This window comes from Berghia stephanieae, chromosome 1 (genome assembly GCF_034508935.2).
Source record: "Berghia stephanieae isolate SIO BIC M18660-M18661 chromosome 1, UCSD_Bste_1.3, whole genome shotgun sequence".
Classification (NCBI taxonomy): Eukaryota; Metazoa; Mollusca; class Gastropoda; order Nudibranchia; family Aeolidiidae; genus Berghia; species Berghia stephanieae.
Window position 1 is genome coordinate 48,648,617 of NC_088360.1, and position 23,692 is coordinate 48,672,308.

At 36.6% G+C, this 23,692-nt stretch overlaps 2 protein-coding genes across 5 annotated transcripts in view; one reads left to right on the forward strand and one right to left on the reverse strand.

The window, feature by feature from the left end:
- Window positions 1-4,683, reverse strand: part of LOC144976778 (importin-13-like) — a 41,710-nt gene extending 37,027 nt beyond the window's left edge. The window contains exon 1 of one of the 2 annotated variants that reach the window (XM_078921209.1): window positions 4,534-4,683. The gene's annotated coding sequence lies outside the window, so the exon portion shown is untranslated. Of the gene's footprint in view, window positions 1-4,064; window positions 4,153-4,533 lie in introns of those variants that run through there. The other variant, XM_078921220.1, reaches the window with a different exon arrangement.
- A 4,521-nt stretch (window positions 4,684-9,204) lies between these two features.
- Window positions 9,205-23,692, forward strand: part of LOC144976787 (uncharacterized) — a 31,760-nt gene continuing 17,272 nt past the window's right edge. The window contains exon 1 of one of the 3 annotated variants that reach the window (XM_078921234.1): window positions 9,205-9,509. The gene's annotated coding sequence lies outside the window, so the exon portion shown is untranslated. The remainder of the gene's footprint in view (window positions 9,510-23,692) is intronic. The other 2 variants (XM_078921242.1, XM_078921250.1) reach the window with 2 other exon arrangements.

Consider the following 23,692-nt stretch of genomic DNA (forward strand, 5'->3'; position numbering starts at 1 on the left):
TAATCAATTTATACATTTTTGCCTCTGATTATTTCATTCTATTTCTGAGCAAGTTTTTCTATCTATCTACTCTCTCTCTCCTTTTTTTTGCCTTAAGTATTTCATCGCTGATTTTTTTTTTTTTGCCTTGATTATATGTTTTGTTACTGAATGAGATTTTGAAAATATATTTATAAAAAATATTTTTAACTAAAAAAGGGCGAAGGATATTACCATTTGCAACATTATGAAAGCTAATAAAAGAAAACAAACCAAAAAAAAAAAAAAATCAAAAATAAATAAAAGGGGTGGGTTTGTAGCATTCTGTAGAAAGCCGAAAAAAAAAAAAGATGTAGTGGTTATTGAACCCATAGTGTCAATTTCGACAATCCTTCTGTGACAGACATCTAACCCATTCAGCCGTGCTATCCACATGAATAAGGACAACTGTCTGGCAATAATCAAAAACCTGGACTTTTGATCATTGGCAGACATCTGCCTTATCATTGTTTATGAAATTGGCAGAAGATTTTATGCAAAATGTCAAACTAAGCGTGAAAAATACGAAATAATCCAAAAAATTGCCAGTGGTAATTTGTGTCCCAAATGAGTTAGTATCAAGTGATATTTAACACAAGATAAAAGTAAATAGTGCTCAAATGCCAAATCCAACTTTTAAAAAAAAAGTAAATGGATCAATGAAATGTAAGTTTTTGACAATTTGAAATGAACACGTCAAACTGGTAATTCCACCTATTATTTCAATCAGCAAGAAACTTGTTATTCAGCGAATCGGTTCATAGTAGTGCGGAGCAGTCCCAATCATGTTTTAAGGACTGTGGTTCTACGGTTCCTGGGAAATGAGAACCGCAATGACCGGTTCCGGTTCCAAGAACCGGTTCCATTTCGACGTTGGACAATCACAAGGCATCGTTGGGACCGTCAAACGATGGGAACCGCGCCTGCAGTAGATGGCAGTAGAACTGCTGAGTGTAAGTGAGAGCGGAGAAGGCTTGTTGCCTCAAAACATAAAAATAGTGCTATAACACTAACCGTTAAGCATGTGTGTGTGTGTGTGTGTGTGTGTGTGTGCGAAGATTGATGGAGCGGGTCAGGTCAATGTTAGGGAGTGAAAGAAAAAGGGATTGTTAATATATTTTGTGTCTGTGGCATGCTGAATCAAAAGTATGGGAAGAGTTTGTTTTGATATGTTTCTTTTTTCCTCTCCAGTCCTTTTTTTTCTCCTCTTTTTGTGCGGCATGACACTTCCTTTCGGATCGGAAGGTCCTGGGTTCGAGTCTCTCTCGGTGCATAGTTGAGTCCTCTTTACTCACATTCTCTCATCGTACTCAGGTGTAATATGAGTATGAGTACTTGGCCGTCAACAGTGTTGTCTGTTGGAAAAACTGTAAGGTGTCATGTCTCGTTCTACATGCTATGTGTTGCTGTTGATCATGGACCCTTTGTAAATCGCTTTGAGCACGTTTAGTGGATATTGCTCTGTATAAAAGCTCAAGGTTTTTTGTAGTTAAAAATTTTTTTTTAAATTTCTACCTTTGGATAGGACGCCAGTCAATCGCAAAGTACTTTTCGCCAGATCTAACAGATCTAGCTACCCATTCACTGCTGAGTAGACAGGGAGATCAGAAAAATCTCGACTGCACCCAGGATTGATCTCTGTCCCTTTGCGTGTGAAGTGAGTGTTCTATCAACTGAGCTATCAGGACTCCCAAATATTCCATTGGGTTTTTTAAAAATACAGACGTTATAACCATTATTTTGAAAGGAAGATATAATATGTGAAACTCATATTATTTGATTAGTTAAAACGCCAAACGAAATTTTAATATTATTGTATTATTTTAAATGACAACAATGCGATAGAAAGGAGTGGTGACAAGAGATAGACAAAAGAAAACAAAAAATAGGATTTGCTAGGTTCGAAACACACACACACACACATCTTTAGTACCTAGTCACATTCATTTCAAACAATAACCCATTAGAGAAGAGGGGTGATGCCTTCATCATAGATGATTGTCATTGCGATCATTATGGTGTAGTAAATTTTGAAATTTACCCCGTATAATGGAATCGTCCAAGGCTTGATGATTGTCATGCGACTCCTGTTCCCCCCATCCCACACACAAAAGGGCAGTTTGCGGAATGGAGGGAGATGGTCGTCTGTGCGATTAATTAAGTGGGATGGGCAGTGATTGGTGGAAGAGAGGCAAAGAATCGCTGGGACAAAGAAACGGCAGTAGTATGGTGCGAGAATCGCTGGGACCATTGAAATGTTATAAGAAGAGAGGACCGCCAACGGTTCTCCACTTTGGGACCGGTTCCCGGTTCTCAGCTAAAGGACTGTGGGACCGGTCCTTAGTGTGGCACTAGTTCATAGTCCACCAACCATTAAAAATTTCAATACCTACCTACCTGTTAACTTTATTGATCTCCTTTTGTTTTTATAATTTGATCATTCAGACCAGAATTTTGAGGATATTGATGGTGGCCAGGGTTTTGTTTATTTTGTGTGCAAATCCCTAGGCCTAGGTGTTGTTCGCCCAAAATATACACATATAGCGGTGTGTATAGACAGCTCAGTGGGTTAGATCACCTTTCATTCTGTATCTTTTTTTGCTGTATTCGTTTGAATCTGCTCACTTCCACTTTCTTATTTAAAAAAAATTTTTTTTTACTTCCCAAATGATGTTTAGTTTTGTGTTTTTGTCTGAGCAGGAGTGTTTAATTAATTGAATTTTTTATTTTTCCGATAATCGTTCAATTTTAATTCATTATATTTTGCTCTAATTATTCACTCTGGTCTGTTTTTTTCTCTCTCTCAGATAATTATTACTATTTTTATTATTATCATTATTATTATTACTATTAATATTATTATTATTATTATTATTATTATTATTATTCAGCTATTCACTAGCTACTATTACTATGTATTTACATACCTGTTTAAGAGAAAGAGATTTTAAAATTTGACCCAAAAAAACCCAACAACAACAAAAATCCTCTCTTTTTTTGTTTGTTTGTGAGATCGGAGTGGGGACGAATATGACAATCTACAATATTCTATAGAAAGGAATCAAAAATCAGTGGGGGGGGGGGGGGGGGGGGGGTGGATGGGACATTTATCATTTGCAATGCTCTGTAAAATGAAGACAAAAAAAAAAGTGATTGAACGAGGATTCTAACACACAGCGTAGATTCCGACAAGCCTTCTAAGACAGGCAACTTACCAATCGGCCATGACATCCACATGAATGTCAACGCATATTGTGTGTATATATAAATATATAGTAACCATCGACTGATTTATTGTTGGTTAATGTTATGCTTTTATTGATAATTTATTAACTTTACTTATTTCTATGTGCATTACAAAATTTCCATGTTCTGGAATGTGGATATGATATATTTTTAAAAGAGCGGAGTTTCAAAAAAGTGTGTGTTTCATCGTTATTGCCAGACAGGTGACTGCCAATAATTGTTTTTTCTTTATTGGTAGACATGTCTGGCAATAATCATAGCGTTTTAAAAAACTTTTATTGATATTTTATTAATACTAAGTAATATTTCTATTCATGTTTCTATTTGCATTATGGTACGAAAGTTTTCTTATTCTAGAAAAAATATGAATGTTAAAAAGAGTGAAGTTTCTAAAAGGCATCTCTGTGAATAATTTCTTTATTGGTAGACATGTCTGGCAATAACCATAGCGTTTAAAAAAACTTTTATTCATATTTTATTAATACTAAGTAATATTTCTATTCATGTTTCTATTTGCACTACGGTACGAAAGTTTTCTTATTCTAGAAAAAATATGAATGTTAAAAAAGAGTGAAGTTTCAAAAAGGCATCTCTGTGAATAATTTCATGCCCTTATTTGCAGACACGTCTGCCTATAATCACTGAATGTTATTGACAAATTCGTCTGTCAATAACCGCATTGATTGTCGTATAAGTTTCTTCTAAGGAAACCTGAGTAAAGTTTGTCTTTTTGCATTTGTTTGTTAGGTCCAATTCTAATGTGGTGGTGTGTAGCCCATGTTGGTGAATGTACAATTTACCTGTTGCTTGTGAATTTCAGAACCTGGCAATGGCACAGAATTTCATGCCCTCCTCTTTTCTTTTCCCCATTACCATTCACAGTACAGTAATTTCAGTAAATTAGAGTGAGTGACAGAATCAGAGTGGTCTTGTTCCAGAGTTCTTCTCTAGCTCTACTCTAGTCTAGAGTTAGAGGATGAAGACCCGTCATATTTTGGTCTTATCATCCGCAAAAATCCTAGATCTATAGATGGGTTAAGTAAGAGTCGAGATTGTAAGTGCAAATTAGTTATATTTATATTAGATATAAGTGATTATCTCTAGTCTAGGTTAGGGCCCATCCTCTCTTCTTTGCTCGAAACTCCCTTCCTCCACTGCCGCTGGACTGGACTGGAAGTGGAAGTGGAAGAGAAGGACCAATGCCAATAGTATATTCAGTCTAATGAGAGCCTTGGCAAGCATCCAATGCCTTCAGAAACCATTGCTCACCTCTTAAACTTCGGTTATAAAAGATGGAATCATGTTTGCGAAGAAATTATCATAACAAGTTCAAATACGTCCCAGTTCCTTTATGAATGGAACTCACATTATTTACTTTCAGCACGCACAGCCATCTTGATTATTATTGTTCACTACCCTGACGAGAACTCAAATTTACGTATGTCACCTCAAGTAACGAAAAGACCCGAAATCTCTCTTTCCTCTCTTCTTTCCCCCCCCCCCCCCCCCTTCTCTCTCTCTCTCTCTCTCTCTCTCTCTCTCTCTCTCTCTCTCTCTCTCTCTCTCTCTCTCTCTCTTCCCATATAATAATAATAATAATAATAATAATAATAATAATAATAATAATAATAATATAAAAAATAATAATAATAATAATATAATAATAATAATAATAATAATAATAAATAATAATAATAATAATAATAATAATGATGATGATGATAATAATAATAATAATAATAATAATAATAATAATAATAATAATAATAATAATAATAATAATAATAATAATAAATAAATTTAAAAAAATTAATTAATCAAAATAATAAATAAATAAATAAATAAAATAATAATAATAATAATAATAATAATAATAATAATAATAATAATAATAATAATAATAATAATAATAATAATAATAATAATAATATAATAATAATGATAATAATAATAATATTAAAAATAATAATAATTATTATTATAATGATGATGATGATGATAATAATAATAATAAATGGCATTTGTATAGCGCATTACCCAGGTTTCATCAGGATCTAAGCGCTTTACAGTCTTAAAATAAATTTTTAAAAGACCCTATGAAAAATAAAAACAGCAATTTCAATTACTTCCAAAGCATATACTTTACATTTTACAAACATGATAGGAAAAAATTCATACAAAATAGAAATCATTAAAGAAAAAGGTGAGTTTTCAATTTCGATTTGAAAGCTGATAATGAGTCAGCACTTCTAACATTCTGGGGGATAGCGGTCCAAAAATGGGGTGCCGAAAATTCAAATAATTTACCGGGATTATTTATTAGGGTTAGATGAGATTTTATTGTCGCTGTTAGATCTTAGCTTTCTACTCTGAAAATAGGGGTGTACAAGGTCAAATTAGTATGCAAGGCCATAACTATTTAGTGTTTTATAAACAATGAAAAAAAGAACACATTTTACAGATGATGCGTTTCTCAACAGGTAACCAGTGAAACTCTCTGAGGAGATCAGAAGCAAATTATCCTCATACCTTGACGCTCCAACAATGAACTCACTCCACAACATCTACTGGGAAGCAGAATCTTAGATTATGATCAGTGCAGCTGGGTCCGTCCTGGCATTCTCTAAGGATGTGCTTCATCGTCTGCTCTGGGCATTAAAAATGTACACTAGCTGGTCTCGGCTAGCCCCCACTTTTTTCATGCTTCCAGATGTTCTCCCAAATTTTGTCCGTGCTCTGGTGAATGTTACCCATTCATTCCTGACGAGCTTAGTTCCGTAGGGCAGTTCTTCTCTCGGGTCTCCATTTGCCTGATTATCCCACCTCCTCCGTGTGGATAGTCTGTAGACAGCTGCATGGTCAGAGTTGACGCTTTCTTCCTTCACGAAGCTCTTTCTTGACTTCAGTCTACTTGTCGTCGAGTTGTGGTCATGGAGGGGGTGCCTTGGGTCCATTTTCTGTTTATATTTCTGAGCTTTGGAAGCAGTTGCTCTTTGAATGTGAGGAGGTGCAATTCCAGCCAGCCGATGGAGGACTGGAACTGCAGTTGGTTTGTTACCAGTAATGATCCGACAGGTGTTATGTAGCTCAGGGTCAATCTTTTAGCCCGGACTGTTGAGGCGTATTTGGCTGATGTCACATAGAGGGTTAGACTGTTTTTGGATCTGCTCCTCGTGTAGTGTTTGCCAGTTTTCTTAGAAAGTTGTTTCTTGTGGTCAATTTAGCTTTTATTTCCTTTGTGTGCTGAGAGAAGGATAGTGTGTGGTCTAAGGTGACACCAAGATACACAGAGGATGTCTTGTTCTCCAATATGTTCCCATTCCAGGAGATAATCAGTTTCATGAGAGCTTGGCGTTTTTAAATGGAAGGCACACACTTGAGTTTTTCCTGGGTTGACATTTAGTAAATTCTTCAAATAGTACTAAGGGAATCTCCTCAGGGCATCTGGTAGTCTCTCCTCAATGGTCTTAAAAGGAGGCATGAGACGCAAGATACAGATCATCAGCATGTTGAAACCTCCGAATGTTCTCAAACTCAGGTTGGTCGATGGTGTAAATGTTGAAAAGGAGAGGTGCAAGTACCGATACTTGAGAGAGTCCGTTCTTTTGTGATCGCCGTCTGCTTTTCTTTCCATCCATTTCCACACAAAAAAGCGACGGTTTGACATAAGGGATTTTATTATTGCAACTACTTTTGTGTTACGGATTACCCTTGCAACCTTTAGGAGTTTCCTGTGATTTACTTTGTCATTGACAGCTGACAGGTCCACGAATACAGCACCTGTTTACTAGTGTCTGGATGAAGCTTTTAGGTGATCTTAAACAAAGTACACTGTATGCTCTTGAAATCAACTTCTGTTCCCATTTGAGCCAGTACCCCTCGTATCATCTTTTCTTGGCTGTTTTCAATTGTAGATATTGAACTATTTTCCATCCCATTGTCTTCCGTTTCACGCACGCCCATATAACCAAATTTGTCATATGCGCCGTCAAACCTAAAAAAATAAACTTATTAATGTTCCGGGAAGATCCAGGCGAAGCGTGGCTTTTAGTTTCAGATTAGTTACAGATCTTTTATCATCTAGCGCTGTTCTCTCTTTTAATAGCATCCTTCTGGGCGGGCGGGTCTTCTGACCTCCCATGGTGAGCAGGAGGTCACCTGTGTCATCTATCCCCCTGTTTTCCGAGTTGCTATTTTTCTTTGTCTTGGATTTCTTTGGTTGGTAGGGAGGCGGTCAAAAGTATAATAGTTTTAGGGAGATGGTGTTTTTTCCCCCTTGTAAATCATCTCTTTGCAATGTACTCGGGCACACACACACACACACACACACACACACACACAAACACACACACAAACATATATATATATATATATATATTATATTATATATATATATATATGAGATCCATCGTCAGATAGAGATACAACGTCTCGATGCCATTCAGCCGGTGCCTCGTCTGTGTATACTTAAACCGTTTCATTAAACAAATCTGCTTATCAGTTGTAGAGCCGTGCCTAAGCTGGGACACTTGGACTACGATAGAACCCATTGAACGATTATAGATTTGCAATAATTTGACTACTTCTTATCGCTGTTATTATAATCTATTATAACATACGGTATCGGATCTTTTTTTTTTTTTAAGTGATTGCTTTACTGAAAGCCGTTTGACTTCACATTATTATTAATATTCCTTTTATCACTTTCACCATGTGATCGCTTTTGAAAGTGCACATAGATTATTTTTCTATATATCTTAATAGGAGTTCTTTCCTCGATGACTTTTCTTTCTTTAAAAAAAAATAGGTTACCAGTGATAATACTGACTTGCATGTAATCAGATTTATATCAATATTGATTAAATGAATTGTTCACATGAACAACTTTCTTTGAAGAATTGTTGATACTGCTAGATTTCTCTACTTTTCAGCAAAAGGCACTAAGTGTAAGTCAAAGTTAGTGCAATGGATTATAAAACAAAAATAATATATATTTTCTATAGTTTTTCTGCTATAAAATCCGTTTTATTATCATCCCTAACCACCGATGAACTCTGATGCTTAAAATGCAAATATGTCAACAACAACGAACAATTCGTAGAATTATTGACATTTGGCTAAACTTTATAACCAAATAAACATATTTAATTCAATAAAGCTTGTTTCAATTAATGCATCATTTAATCCTTCTGAGAGAAAATCTTTGATCAATACAATTTGTTACAATAACCAGTCACTAGTTATTTTCCCCATGAGATCTTAGAATTTTTAATTTTTTAGGTAGACAAATCTTATTATTGCCCACATTTTAGTGCACTTTGTCAACAAAAGCACACGAAGTGATTGCATGTGTCGCTGGGCAAGTTGTCAGCAAAAGCACATGGAGTGAATGCGTTTTCGCTAGGCAAGTTGTCAGCAAAAGCACATGAAGTGAATGCGTTTGTCGCTGGGCAAGTTGTCAGCAAAAGCACATGAAGTGAATGCGTTTGTCGCTGTGCAAGTTGTCAGCAAAAGCACATGAAGTGAATGCGTTTGTCGCTGTGCAAGTTGTCAGCAAAAGCACATGAAGTGAATGCGTTTGTCGCTGGGCAAGTTCCTTCAATTTAATATCCACACAAACACAGTGATAATGATAAGGATTACTTACTCAATGACTATATTGTTAGGGCTAATAGTTTTCTTTGATTGTATAAAAAAGCATCTTAGTCTTAAAAACCAATAATGCAGTTTCCCGAGAAATCGCCTCTGTCATTTTGGCAAGATAATTCTCACTTCACGTATCGACTGAAATATGATGAACCTTAACTTACCAAAAGTTTTCAAATTTGAAAAGGAATATTTTTTTCTAAAATGTCTTAGACTAGATTGTTTGGTTGAGCTGGGAGACATTTTACCCCGTGCGAAATTTGGATAAAGCTGTTTGTCATAGGACGACAGAACACGCCTCTGCGTTAGGACGGGCTGTCATGTTGTGATTGTCAAACGCTCCAAGATCAGGGAAGTGAAACGGCAAGCAAACACATTAGGTCCATAACTTGCTGTTATATATTTAGCTTGATGACAAAATATTATCACCGGATTAAATAGCAAGCGTTTAAGTTACAAAGATTACTTTCATTCGTTGTCTTTTTATCAGCAACCGTTCACGTACAATAACGTTATCGGAGAGTGGATGACACACGCAAAAGAAAGAATAATAGTTTAAATGTTTGGAGTATAAAAACTATTTCTCGGAAGATCAGCCCGTAAGTACAATGTATTATTTTTTTTTTATTGATTATTTGTTCGTTTTTTTTTTGTTGGAAAAGTTTCAATGCCTGACATAAAAATAAATAAAATTGTCCTACGCTCTGGACCGTGAAAGCATTGAAGAGACATGTATATAACAGATTCATTAATACGTATCTGGGACACTTCGGACTGCATCTTCTTCAGCCAATAAAACGATATAAACTGTAGAACGATATATATATATATATAGGTATAGTGGAATGACGAAAATCCTTGTATATTGTTGTTGCCTAATGATTGAAGTTTCTTGCTATATATTTAATTTTTTGTTTAAAGATAATATATCTATTTTTTTCATTTTTTTTTTCAAACTCTCTCTCTCTCTCTCTCTCTCTCTCTCTCTCTCTCTCTCTCTCTCTCTCTGTGTGTGTGTGTGTCTCTCTCTCTCTATCTATCTCTCTCTTTGTTTTTCTTTTATTTTTTCTCCTTCTATCCCTCTCTTTGTGTGTATGTGTGTGTGTGTGAGAGAGAGAGAGAGAAAGAGAGAGAGAGAGAGAGAGAGAGAGAGAGAGAGAGAGAGAGAGAGAGAGAGAGAACAACACCAACCACTTTGTATCCTTCGTAATTTTGAATTTTGAAAGAGATTTACTGCAAACCGCAGAAGATAAATTTGAGTTCAATTCCATGTTATTATACGTGAAATTATTTTTAAAAGTGGTACTCATGTCTTAAAGTATTTATGTGGTGGTACTGGATGGGACATAGCCTTAAAACCTCGGCATCTATGAGAAACATTCAAATGTCTCCCCTAGTATTCGATCCCATGACCGTCCGATCCAAGGGCCAATGTAACACGACAAGTTGCCAGTTGTCATACGAAGCAAACGTCTAAAAGTGATGCCAAAATACAAGGTCAGGAAGACAAAAAAAAAAAAAAAAAAAAAATAAAGAGAAAAATATAATATAAAAAAATATGATGAGAACAAATCTTTCCCTTTAACGAACTCAATGGAACTGGCGAGATTTCTATCTAATAACCTACCCGAAAAGGTTTTGAAAAATTGAGCTTTTATATAGAGCAATATCCACGAGACGTGACGCCTGTTAGGCGATATTACAATTTTTTTTTCGACAGAGACAAAGCTGTTGATTGTCAGGTACTTATTTTACAGTACGGTGAGAGAATGTGAGTAAAGAGCCTTTTCCAAGGACTCAACCATGCGCCGAGCGAGGCTTGAACCCAGGACCTTCCGATCCGAAAGCGAGTGTCATACCACAAGACAACATCGCCGGTTTGTATGGAACAGTGCTAGACAAAACAGAAGGAAATATACAAGGAAAAAATATGTTTACTAAATTAAAAATAGTAATAATCAGCCTGATTTGATTATGGGTCAAACCCATGACGTAACTATAGTCGGCCATGGTCAAACCTCATAAGTCCTGATCACAAGCCAAACAGACGTGGTACCAATACACCCCAAATTGTATCAAATGGACAGTTTTACACATACTTTTCAGATTTTCGTCTTAGACCAGTGCCTGCTCCGTAAATTCACACTTTGATTTTTATGTTAGTGGCCTCTAACGAGGTTCAAGCCCACGCGAGTGTTAGTTGCTTTGCCTCGAGTTTTAGTGCCATCTACTTACCTTTACTTCTGAGGGTGTATACATTGAACTCATCGAGTTTGTGTAGATCCCTTTGATCTCACCACCACCACCACCACCACCACCACCACCACCACCACCAACAACAACAACAACAACAAAAACAACAACAACAACAAAGATGCAATAATTTCCATGTCCACTAATCGGACATGAGACTTGGAGCATGGTTAGTGGTCGATTTGCTGGAAAAATATTTGACATTTGTGCGTTTTGGTGTCGAAATGCAAGATCTTTCCAATGATACTGGGCGCGTTTTTATCGGATTATCTGTTATGCGGTAATCGCCGAGTTTCAGTTCTCCGTTGAGGGTTCGAGTCGTCAATCAAATACCTGGAAGGTATTATCCCCTTTGAAAAGGCATCATTTTGCACATAATTTCCTCGTCGTATAGGAAAGGGACATGATAGTGGAAGGTTCTCTTTGAGAAAAAAAATGTAAAATGAGTACCTGACAATCAACAGAGTTGTCTTTGTCGATAAAAAAAAATAAATTGTAATATCGCCTTACAGGCGTGGATATCTCGTGGATATTGCGCTATATAAAAGCTCAATTTTTCAAAACCTTTTCGGGTAGGTTATTAGATAGAAATCTCGCCAGTTCCATTGAGTTCGTTAAAGGGAAAGATTTGTTCTCATCATATTTTTTTATATCATATTTTTCTCTTTATTTTTTGTCTTTCTGACCTTGTATTTGGCACCACTTTTAGACGTTTGCTTCGTATGACGTTATTTTCGACGGAAAAGCTTCACTGGCAAAAAACGGGATGTTTGTTTCGTTCTTTGTCTCAAATTCACGCTTTACGTCAACAAGAGAAGACCCCCCCCCCCAACCAAAAAAAATAATAAAAAAATAAAAAAAACCCACCCCCCCCCCCCCCGCCCCAAAACCCCCTAAAAAACAACAAAAACTTGAGTTTTTATATGGCGCAATATCCACTGAACGTGTCCAAAGCGCTTTACAAGGGGTCCGTGACCAACAGCAACATAATATGTAGAACGAGACACGACGCCTGATAGGCGATATTAAAAAAAAAAATTCCGACAGGGACAACGCTGTTAACGGCCAGGTAATCATTTTACACATGAGTACGGTGAGATAATGTGAGTAAATAGACTTTTCCAAGGAATCAACTATGCGCCGAGCGAGGCTCGAACCCAGGACCTTTCGATCCGAAAGCGAGTGTCATAAGACAAGACCACATAGTATGTAAAGGGTCCTGAGCTTAATGTTTACTGTAGATATGTGTTATACATGTCCACTATTTTCTGTATTCAGCCAAATAAACCATCGACTCAACCATCCAAAGATCGGTCAGAGACGGAAATCACTGAAACTGCCAAGTCCTTGCCATAAAATAAACATTCTATTGTTCCTTATGGATCGAGGTTGAAAGGAAACCAAACAAAAGACACTAGGAGACGATTGCAATAAAGAAACCAAAGATTTTATTTTCCATTGAAATGAGAACAAACGCTCTGAACGTTCTTTTCTTTAATCACGGCTGAACGATATCGAATGACATATCTGGCACGGCCTTTGCCGAGTTCAATGCCAAACGGGTTTATTCTTATAAATAATCTATCAATTGAGAAGTGAGAAGAAATCGCGACGAAGGGAATAAATAACATGTATTGGTAATAGCCTGATCTTTCAACTTTTTGTCTTCTCCAATTTAACACAAGGCCATTTAAATTGTCGTCAAGTGTCCCAAAGACCTCTGATCTGGTGATTTTTTTTCCTTTTCTTTTCATTTTTACCTTTTCTTCCCTACTTATTTATTCCTGATTTACCGTTTCATTTTTCTTTTACTTTCTTTCCCCCTCCTTTTTATCTTTCTTATTTATGCAGGGTTGTTTTTTCCCCCCAATATTTTGATTTGTTTAGAAGTTACGACTTAATTTGTTTTGTGATCCCCTTATTTTTCGGTACTTCATAAATGGTAGGATCTTGAATTGATCGATGACTGAAAAAAAAAACCCAAACAAATAACTAATCAGAAATACTGATTTGAAAAAGCATGAAACAAAATCCAAGATGACCGTCACGGGGATTCGGGTTTTTTTTTGGCGGGTTTGTGTATGTGTGTGTGTGTGTGTGTGTGGGGGGGGGGGGGGGGGGCAATTTGTCAAAATTTGGCTTATGTGTTCATTTTGAATCACTTCGAACCCCCCCCCCCCCCACAAAAAAAAACAAAAACAAAAAAAAAAAAACCAAAAAACAAAAAAAATTAAAAAAAACAAACAAAAAAAAACAACAAATAAATAAATACACAAAAAGAAACTAAGATTAGAAACAAACAATATTTAATGTTTTTAGATTTTTTTTTTGCTAAGTAAACCCTTTTAATAAAAAAAAAGTACGCTACTCGACTATGAAGATTACACAAAATGATGTATAGATAGATACACGACAGCATGCGTTCTTTTCGTACGATCTCCATTAATCTCGATACATGAAAACACTAGTCTTCTCACGGACTTTATTAGATGTCGAACCCCTTCATTCTACAATCTTCGAAAAATACTGTTGAATTATCTACCGCTGAGATTCTTAACATTACCATGCATACAAATGCAACGCCTTAAAATGTATCAGACGTGTTTGATGCATTTCAAGTCTGGACTTAAACTGGACCAAGTCATGTCATTGTCATTTTAATCTATTAAGATCTTTGCCGTAATACGCTTCAACAGTCATAACGTCACTTCCCTCGTAATGACGCATAGTAACTGGCTCTAAACAAACGGTACGATGGCGGACGCCCTTATGAAATATTTCTCCGAAGAGAAAAACATTATAAATGTTTTGACTTTTATTCATTCTGATCACATGACATATGAAAAGTTCTAGCCAGAATGAAGAATAAAAAGTACCGATTTTCTTTGTTTAGAACCACGTTGCTCGCCGTTGCTGGGCGACGTGACATCAGACCATTGAATCCAATTGGAAGTGCGGAAGACTTATCTCCTTTTGGAAGATGCTCAACTGCGCTGTGGTGAAAAAGAAGGACAACATTATAATATCCATCGAGAATATGGGCAACATTTGTCACATTTTTTGGTATTTTTCTTTCTGCTTTGTCTTTGCGTAATGGTAGCACGTCTGACTCGTAATCAGTAGGTCTGAGGTTCGATTCCAAGTCGAGACAGGGTGATATTTTGGGATGTTTTCTTTTTTTTTTTTTTTTTTTTCTTTTCTAATATTTTTCTCCCTACATTGTCTGACACTATTTCATACACACTTTTCCAGACCTTGATCTTACACCAGTGCCAAATCCCTAAATTAGTCTTCTGCTTGGTCGGTAACGGTTTTCATATTTATTTGTGGTTTGTTTTCTCTAAAATTGGGAATAAGTAAATCTAGGTCCCGTTTTATGCATTTGTTGGATATTCTGTTCTTTACTATTCTATACACGATTACGGTTCTTTTGTGGGCCGCGTATAAATCGTAAGTGTAAGTATAGGCTAAAACAGTAGCCTCCGTCTTAAATCCCAGTGATCGGGAATAGAACAAAAACAAATAAACGGGGATATTGGTAGGAGTAAAATTTTAGGAGGAATGTGTGTATACATGCGAGTACGTGGCTGGAAAAGGGGAGAGGGTAAAAAAAATAAATTGTTATCAGGATTTTGAAAATAAATAATATTATGCTACTCGGTGAGATGTGAGTAAGAATCGATTTTGGATTTCAGGCAATGCGAGATCTGAAACTCATTTAGACATTTCTTTTGGGTTAAAATCAAGGAATTTACCCAATGGAAACCGTACTGTGCTCTTATTGGCTAACCAACCAGCGGCCTCGATGAGAAAAATATCCGCCATTTTGATGTTGGCTGGGAATCGCGTTACTATAGTAAACAAGCGCTGATCGGCCGTTCATGGAAACAAGTTGCTGCTCGCTCGTTTAACTCAAAATTATTCAAAACGATCTCTCTAAAATGATATAAATGTGACTTCTTAAGGTTTTCTTCACGGTCAAAACCACACAACATTCTATTAATGATTACGTCCGAGGCAAAAAGGAATATTGACAGGTCGACCGAGAGTTGAACTCGTGAGACGACAAACATCAATGCGAAGTGTAGCGAGAGTCAAGCTATTGTTTGTCTTGTCCTATTCTATATAGAGAAAAGGATAAATAGTATAGCCTCGTGTGTGAGTGGTTGCGTGTCATAGTCTTGTTTTTAAATTGTTTCTGTTGTTTATGTGTGTAGTGATGACTCTCTCACACTCAATTTCAATGCCGAAAGAGGAATTCCGCACACAAGAAAGGGGAATTGGGGTGGTATTTGGCATACATATTGTATAATATCTAGTTCTAAATAGATAACTGATTAGAATTATATTATGATATATAAACACAATGCCAAATACAATTCCGAAGTTTCCTTATTTCAAATGAAGTAAAGCTCCAAAACCTAATGGTAGTGATTGTAGTACTGAGTGTTAGTGAGGTGATGTGGTGTTGGTGGTGGTTGTAGTTGTAGTAGTAATAGTGATGATGATGTGGTGGTGGTGATGATTGTAGTTGTAGTAGTAGTGGTAGTGATGATGATGTGGTGGTGGTTGTAGTAGTAGTGGTAATGGTAATGATATGGTGGTGGTGGTGGTTGTAGTAGTAGTGGTCGTGATGATGATGTGGTGGTGGTGTTTGTAGTAGTAGTGGTAATGATGCGGCTATGTGGTCTAGTAGTATGACACTCGCTTCCGGATCGGAAGGTCCTGGGTTCGAGCCTCGCGCTCGGCGCATAGTTGAGTCCTTGGAAAAGGCTCTTTACTCACATTCTCTCACGTACTCAGGTGTAAAATGAGTACCTGGCCGTTAACAGAGTTGTCTTTGTCCGAAAAATTGTAATATCGCCTAACAGGCGTCATGTCCCGTCCTACATGTTAAATGTTGACCAGGGACCCCTTGTAAAGCGCTTTGAGCACATTTAGTAGATATTGCACTATATAAAGCTCAATTAAAAAAATATATATATTTCAATGATGATGATATGGTGGTGGTGGTTGCAGTAGTAGTAGTGGTAGTGATGATAATGTGGTGGTGGTTGTAGTTGTAGTAGTAGTGATAGTGATGATGATGTGGTGGTGGTTGTAGTAGTAGTGGTAGTGATGATGATGTGGTTGTGGTGGTTGTAGTAGTAGTTGTAATGGTGATGATATGGTGGTAGTGGTGGTTGCAGTAGTAGTGGTAATGGTAATGATATGGTGATAGTGGTGGTTGTAGTAGTAGTGGTAATGGTAATGATATGGTGGTGGTTGTAGTAGTAGTGGTCGTGATGACGATGTGGTTGTGGTGGTTGTAGTAGTAGTGGTAGTGATGCTATTGTGGTGGTGGTTGTAGTAGTTGAGGTAGTGATGTGGTGGTGGTTGTAGTAGTAGTGGTGGTGGTGGTTGTGGTAGTAGTGGTAATGATGATGATATGGTGGTGGTGGTTGCAGTAGTAGTGGTAGTGATGACGATGTGGTTGTGGTGATTGTAGTAGTGGTAGTGATGATGATGTGCTGGTGGTGGTGTAGTAGTAGTGGTAGTGATAATGATGTGGGGCTGGTGGTTGTAGTAGTAGTGTTAGTGATGATATTGTGGTGATGGTTGTAGTAGTAGATGATGTGGTGGTTGGAAAACACATTACAGGTTATTATAATACATGATTACACGCATTCTCTAACTTCATTTTTTGACAGCTTCGTTGTGCCATAAATATACGCAACAGTTCTGAAACATTTTATTGTGGATTTTGATATTGTTTGTTGTTTTTCTTGTGTCGTTATGTTGACATAGATACCGAATGAATGGTAATTACTACATTCTCAAAATGGCGCTGAATGCTTTCATTGGTGGACACTTTTTAGGCTTCGTACGTATTCTCATTCGTTTAATTCTATGGTTAAAATATATTTTCCTTTCATGAAAATATTATTTTATTAAAGCAGCTAATTTCTTTGAAATCACACTTTCATCACAGGTATCGTTTCTATTACATTGAATAATATGAAAGAAAATAATAAAAAAAATTAAAAAAGAAACAAAAAAAGAACATGCTATTAAAATATAAATAAAGTTAGAAAAAGTAAAGACAAAAAGCCCCCCCCCTCCCCCCCCCCCCACCCAAAGTTCCGCAGAAAAAAACAAACAAAAAGAAACTCCCAAACCCCCCCCCCCGAAAAAAACAAAAAAAAAAACAAGCAAACAACCCCCTCCCGCAAAATAAAAGAAACAAAACAAATTTTTAAAAAACACAACAGAAAAATAGAATTAACAAACAAAACTAAATATAAAAAAAACAAAGTAAAAAAAACAAACAAGTCAACAAAAACCAATATTGTCCAAACTGTCATTCGTCGAAGTCTGGAATTGGCATTGATAGCCAAAATCAATCTCTTTTATCATGAGTAAATAGATTTGATATATAAACGAAACAAAGGAATGTATCATTCCGCTGAAAGACAGTAACTGTCAAGAAATGCAGAGTTTGTCAGCCATGAATACTTTTAACGTCATTGGAAACCAGGGTCCACAAAAACTTTCGATAATAATGACAAACATCAAAGGCATTTTCTGCGGACTACACAGTGATAAGGCTTATGTACTCAATACACCGACAGAGTAATAATCAGGTGATTGATCCCAGGTATATATATATATATATATATATATATATATATATATATATATATATATATATATATATATATTATTTTTGTATAATAATGCAATTCATAGAACTGTGAGGCTATGTGATTTAGTGGTATGACACTCGCCTTCGGATCGGAAGGTCCTGGGTTCGAGTCGCGGGCGGGGCATAGGTGTGTCCTTGGAAGAGGCTTTTTACTCACACTCTCTAACCGTACCTTGCCTTGCCGTTAACAGGCGCCATGTCTCGTCCTACATGTTTAGTGTTGCTGTTGACCAGGAAACACCTTGTTAAGAAAGAAATAAAGCAAAATATTGTCCATTACAGCAATGCTAAATTAGGCCCATTACGGCGTTCCGATGTCAGACCTGCTTATAAGTACACGTCGATTTAAACTAATTCTAGGTTTAATTTTAACCAAGTGAATTTAATGTTTTAAGTTAGCTGTCACCACTGAGATGATTAGCTACTTGTACTATAGCAGCCTCTACAATATATACATATATATATACACACACACACATACACACACACACACACACACACACACACATATATATATATATATATATATATATATATATATATATATATATATATATATAAATTACATTTATAAAAAATCATCCCCCCATCCCCCAACTCAAATATATTTGAAAATCGAAAATCTCCGATTAATGTTTTAAATAGAGAATATAAAGATTTAAGAGGTAACAAAGATAAACACCAATGACTTTGGCCCAATAATCCACATTAGACTGATTTTGCTTTGCGCATGACAATGTCAAAACTTTTTAAAAGGGAAAAAACGACTTTGTATGTCTTCTATACTATTAATTGTAGTCGGTTAATTTTAAACAAAGCCAATTGAAATATTTCGCTTGGATTACAGAAACAGAATTAGATCCCAAACGCGGGGTGAGATAGAAACGTAGAGGTACCCATATAATGAGAGAAGGATATTATGGAGTTGAATGTTGATTAAAATGAACGTAATTTCTCGCAGGAAAAATATGCAGTAGACACTAGATTTCAGATTGATGCTATCTATGCATACTATTTAAAAGTCAAAATGATTAGTTCGTTTAACTCTGGCCCCTGTGTCACGTCCAAAAGGACTTTACCAGTTAACTGCCGTACTCTGCGAAAACACGCATTTTAAAATTTGGCCATAAAACTCGTCCGCGAAGTCCCAGGTTTGAGAGTTTTTACTAAGATGAGGGCCATTAAACTCAAACGGTATAATTTGAAGGACGAATTTTCTGGCCTAAATTTTAAATGCGTGTGTTTCCAAAGTGCGACTGTTAACTTGTTAAAGGCTTCTACATACACTACCCCAATCATTTTAGTCGCTGACGAATACATGGCTATAGACAGTGACGGCTATTGACGGGTTCAAGTTGTAGCAATGCTAGGACCAAAAATGCGCATGGCAAGTAAGTAATGCCTATGGAAAGGAAACAAAGTTCTATTATTATTTATTATTATTTATCAATTATTTATTATTAATTAATAGTAATAATAATAATGATGATGAGGAGGATGAGGATGATGATGATGATGATGATGAGGATGATGATGATGATGATGATAGCAATGATAATAACATAATAATAATAATAATAATAATGATAATAATAATAATAATAATAATAATAATAATAATAATAATAATAATAATAATAATAATAAAATAAAAAGTAAAACAGCAACAAAGTAAAAAAAAATATATATATAAAAATAAAAATAAAAAAAGAAACAAAGTGAAGAAAAAATAACCCAACTTTAAGAAATCATCTTGGAATCGTTCAAAATGAATAAAATACGACGAACATTTATTTGCCGGTCTGATATCCGAATTTTTTATGGGTTCATTGTTGTAATGGAAATTTCAAAAATTGACGCAAAATATTGTCCATTACAACAATGTTTAACTAGGCCCATAATTGCCTTCAGATGTCAGTCCTATATATAATGTATACATCGATAAAACAACATTTTAGCCGCTCCAATAAATGTCAAGTGTGTCAATTTAGAATTAAATATCAATGACTCCACATCCGCTCACTCCATTAGCTTTTAAGATTTCCTCCAAAGTGTACCTTTGCTTCTATTATGTCTAATGCTGTGGAGTTAATAAAAATATAGTTATCAATACCACAATCAACACCAACACCTCCACCACCATAACCTCATCACCACCACTATCATCATCATCAATCTGATGATGATGATGATGATGATGATGATGATGATGATGATGATGATGAAGATGACGATGATGATGATGATGATGACGCATCATGATCATCACCATCATCAACATCACTATTATCATCACAACCACAAACATTCCACAACTACGACTTTCGCCACTACCACCACCACCACCACCACCATACTTATCAACATTTATCTAATCATTATCGTCTATCATTTACGTATGTAATCTTACCTTTCTTTTTCTTTTGCGATATATATATATATATATATATATATATATATATATATATATATATATATATTATATATATATATACCTATATATCTATGTATGTATGTATGTATGTATGTATGTATGTATGTATGTATGTATGTATGTATGTATGTGTGTTTGTGTGTGTCTTTGTGTGTGTGTGTGTGTGAGTGTGTGTGGGTATTATTATTTACATAGTTACTTCTCTTTCTTTCATATCATATATTTATATTATAATCAAACTGTTGATTTTGGTCTGTGGCTTGTTGTTGACTTAATTGAAAATATTAAGCAGGCCGGATGAAAAGGCAATTCTCTTATTCGTCTCTTTTTGTGCCATTTGCCAAATAATCATGAATAAAAAACCCTTTTCTGGTTGTTAACGTCAGGTGCCCTTTTAATCATACTCGTATTATCACGACGTAGGGCCAGGTAGGTCAAAGGGACTTTAATCCCAATTTTAATACACTGTACATGTATGTATGAGCGACGCATAATTGAGTCCTTGGAAAAGACTTTTTACTTATAGTTCCCCACCGTAATCATTGTTTCTGTCTGGAAAAATTGTAATATCGCCTTAAAGGCGTCATCTTTCGTCTCAGATGTTAAATGTTACTATTGGTTAGGGACCCCTTGTAAAGCGCTCTGGATATTCCTCTATATAAATGATCCATTTTCTATACATACATACATACACAGGTACACATACACACGCACACACACGCGCATATATATACACGCACACACACCCAAACACACACACACACACACACACACACACACGCTGAGTACTCGGTCTTGGACCGAATTTTGATCTCGAAAAACTATTCAACAGGGGATTGTCTGGATAACCAAAGATGATATTACATGATTATCATGAAAAAGTTAAAATTAAAGTTCAATTAAAGCTCGTATTGAATACAAAATTGCTCTACTTTGTTTTGATGCCATCAATTCACGAAGCCCTGCCTACACTCAAGACTTGATTGTCCCCTACAAACCCACTCGAAATCTCAGGTCCTCAAAATTGTATCACCTTCAAATTCCAAAAACTAATCTTAAACGTTTTGGCGACAGATCATTCAGTAAAGTAGGTCCCATCACTTGGAATTCACTCCCACTGTCAGTCAGACTTGAAAGCAGCGTTGATAAATTAAACAATAAACTGAAAACATATTTCTTTGGGAAGCATTTAAATTATATTATGCCAGGAATTATTGCAAAGTGCATACGTGCGTGCGTACGTGCGTGTGTTGTGTGTGTGTGTGCGTGTGTGTATGTGTGTGTGTGTACTCGTGTATACATTAAGTTAAGTGTATGTGTGCATGTGTGTGTATATATGTTAGGCTAGCACTATTCAGTATTGATACTGAATAGTGGTTTTGCACTATTCAGTATCTGATACTGAATAGTGGTTTTGCACTATTCAGTATCAGATACTGAATAGCGGTTTTGCACTATTCAGTATCTGACTGAATAGTGGTTTTGCACTATAATACGGTGTTTTTTTTTCCGAAACCTGACAAAGTTATGGGAAGAGTGCAGCTGTGGGAGTGAATATGGGACTGAGAGAAGTGTACACCAGTGGGGTGTGAACTGGGACTGGGTTTCGGCGGGTTTCGTAATAAAAAGCAATTACTTTTTTACGAAACCCGACGACACCTGGCAATATCCGACAAAGTTATGGGAGGTAGGCAGCAGCGTGTGTGTGTGTGTGTGCGTGTGTGTGTAGGGGGGGGGGGGGGGGAGGAGGGGATGAACCTGAGATTCAGGGAAGTGTACACCAGTGGGGAGTGAACCTGGGACTCTGGGTTTTGTAAAAAAGCAATAACAAAATAGGGGGGGGGGGGGGGGGGGAGATTACTTTTTTTACGAAACCCGACAATATGCGGCAAAATTGTGGAAAGTAGGCAAAGCGTGGGGAGTGAACCTGAGACTCAGTGAAGTGTACACCAGTGGGGAGTGAACCTGAGACTATGGTTTTCGGCGGGATTCAGCGAGTTTCATATAAAGCAATTGCTTTTTTACGAAACCGGCAATATCGACAAAGTTGTTGGAAGTAGACAACAGTGGGGAGTGAACCTGAGATTCATGGAAGTGTACACCAGTGGGGATGTGAACCTGAGACTTGGTTTTCGGTGGATTTCAGCGAGTTTCAATAAAAGCAATTACTTTTTTACGAAACCGACAAAAACCTGGCAATATCGAGAAAGTTATGGGAAGTAGGCAACATGGGGAGTGAACCTGAGACTCAGGGAAGTGTACACCAGTGGGGACTGAACCTGAGACTCTGGTTTTCGGCGGGTTTCAGCGTGTTTCATATAAAAGCAATTGCTTTTTTACGAAAACCGACGAAAACCTGGCAATATCCGACAAAGTTATGGGAAGTAGGCAACAGTGGGGAGTGAACCTGAGACTCAGTGAAGTGCACACAAGTGGGGAGTGAACCTGAAACTATGGTTTTCGGCGGGTTTCAGCGAGTTTCACATAAAAGCAATTACTTTTTTACAAAACCCGACTAAACCTGGCAATATCCGACAAAGTTATTGAAGTAGGCAACAGTGGGAGTGATCCTGAGAATCAGGGAAGTGTACACTTGTGGGAATTGAACTGGGACTCTGGATTTTGTAAAAAGCAATACCAAGGGGGAGGGGAATTACTTTTTTACAAAACCCGCCAAAAGCCGACAAAGTTATGGGAAGCAGGCAGCAGTGGGGAGTGAATCTGGGATTTGGACACCGATGAGGATTGAACCGGGACTGCGAGAGGCTGATACCAGTGGACAGTGAGCTCAGAATGTACTTTTATTTCGAAACCTACCGAAATTGTCAAAAGTTATGGGAAGTGGGCACCATTGGGCAATGAACCGGGACTCAGGGAAGTGCACACGGTTGGGAGTGAACCTGGGACTGTGAAAAGAGGAAATCAGTGGAAATGAACCTGGGACTATGGAAGATGGATACCAGTGGGAAATGAAGCCGAACTATGGGAGTTGGGTACCAGACGAGAATGAAGCAATTACTTTTTTACGAAACCCGCCAAAACCCGCCGAAAAACCATAGTCTCGGGTTCACTCCCCCACTGTTACTTTCTTCCATAACTTTGTCAGATATTGGCGGGTTTCGTAAAAAAGTAATTGCTTTTTTTAAAAATGAAACCCAGTCCCAGGTTCACTCCCCAATGGTGTACACTTCCCTGAGTCCAGGTTCACTCCCACTGCTGCCTACTTCCCATAACTTTGTCGGGTTTCGGCAGGTTTCGTAAAAAAAGAAACATCCATAAAAATACCACGTGTATTCAGTAAATAGATGTCAATTGTAGTCTAATATTCAGTATCTATTTAAATTATTATTTTATTATTATTATTATTATTATTATTATTATTATTATTATTATTATTATTATTATTATTA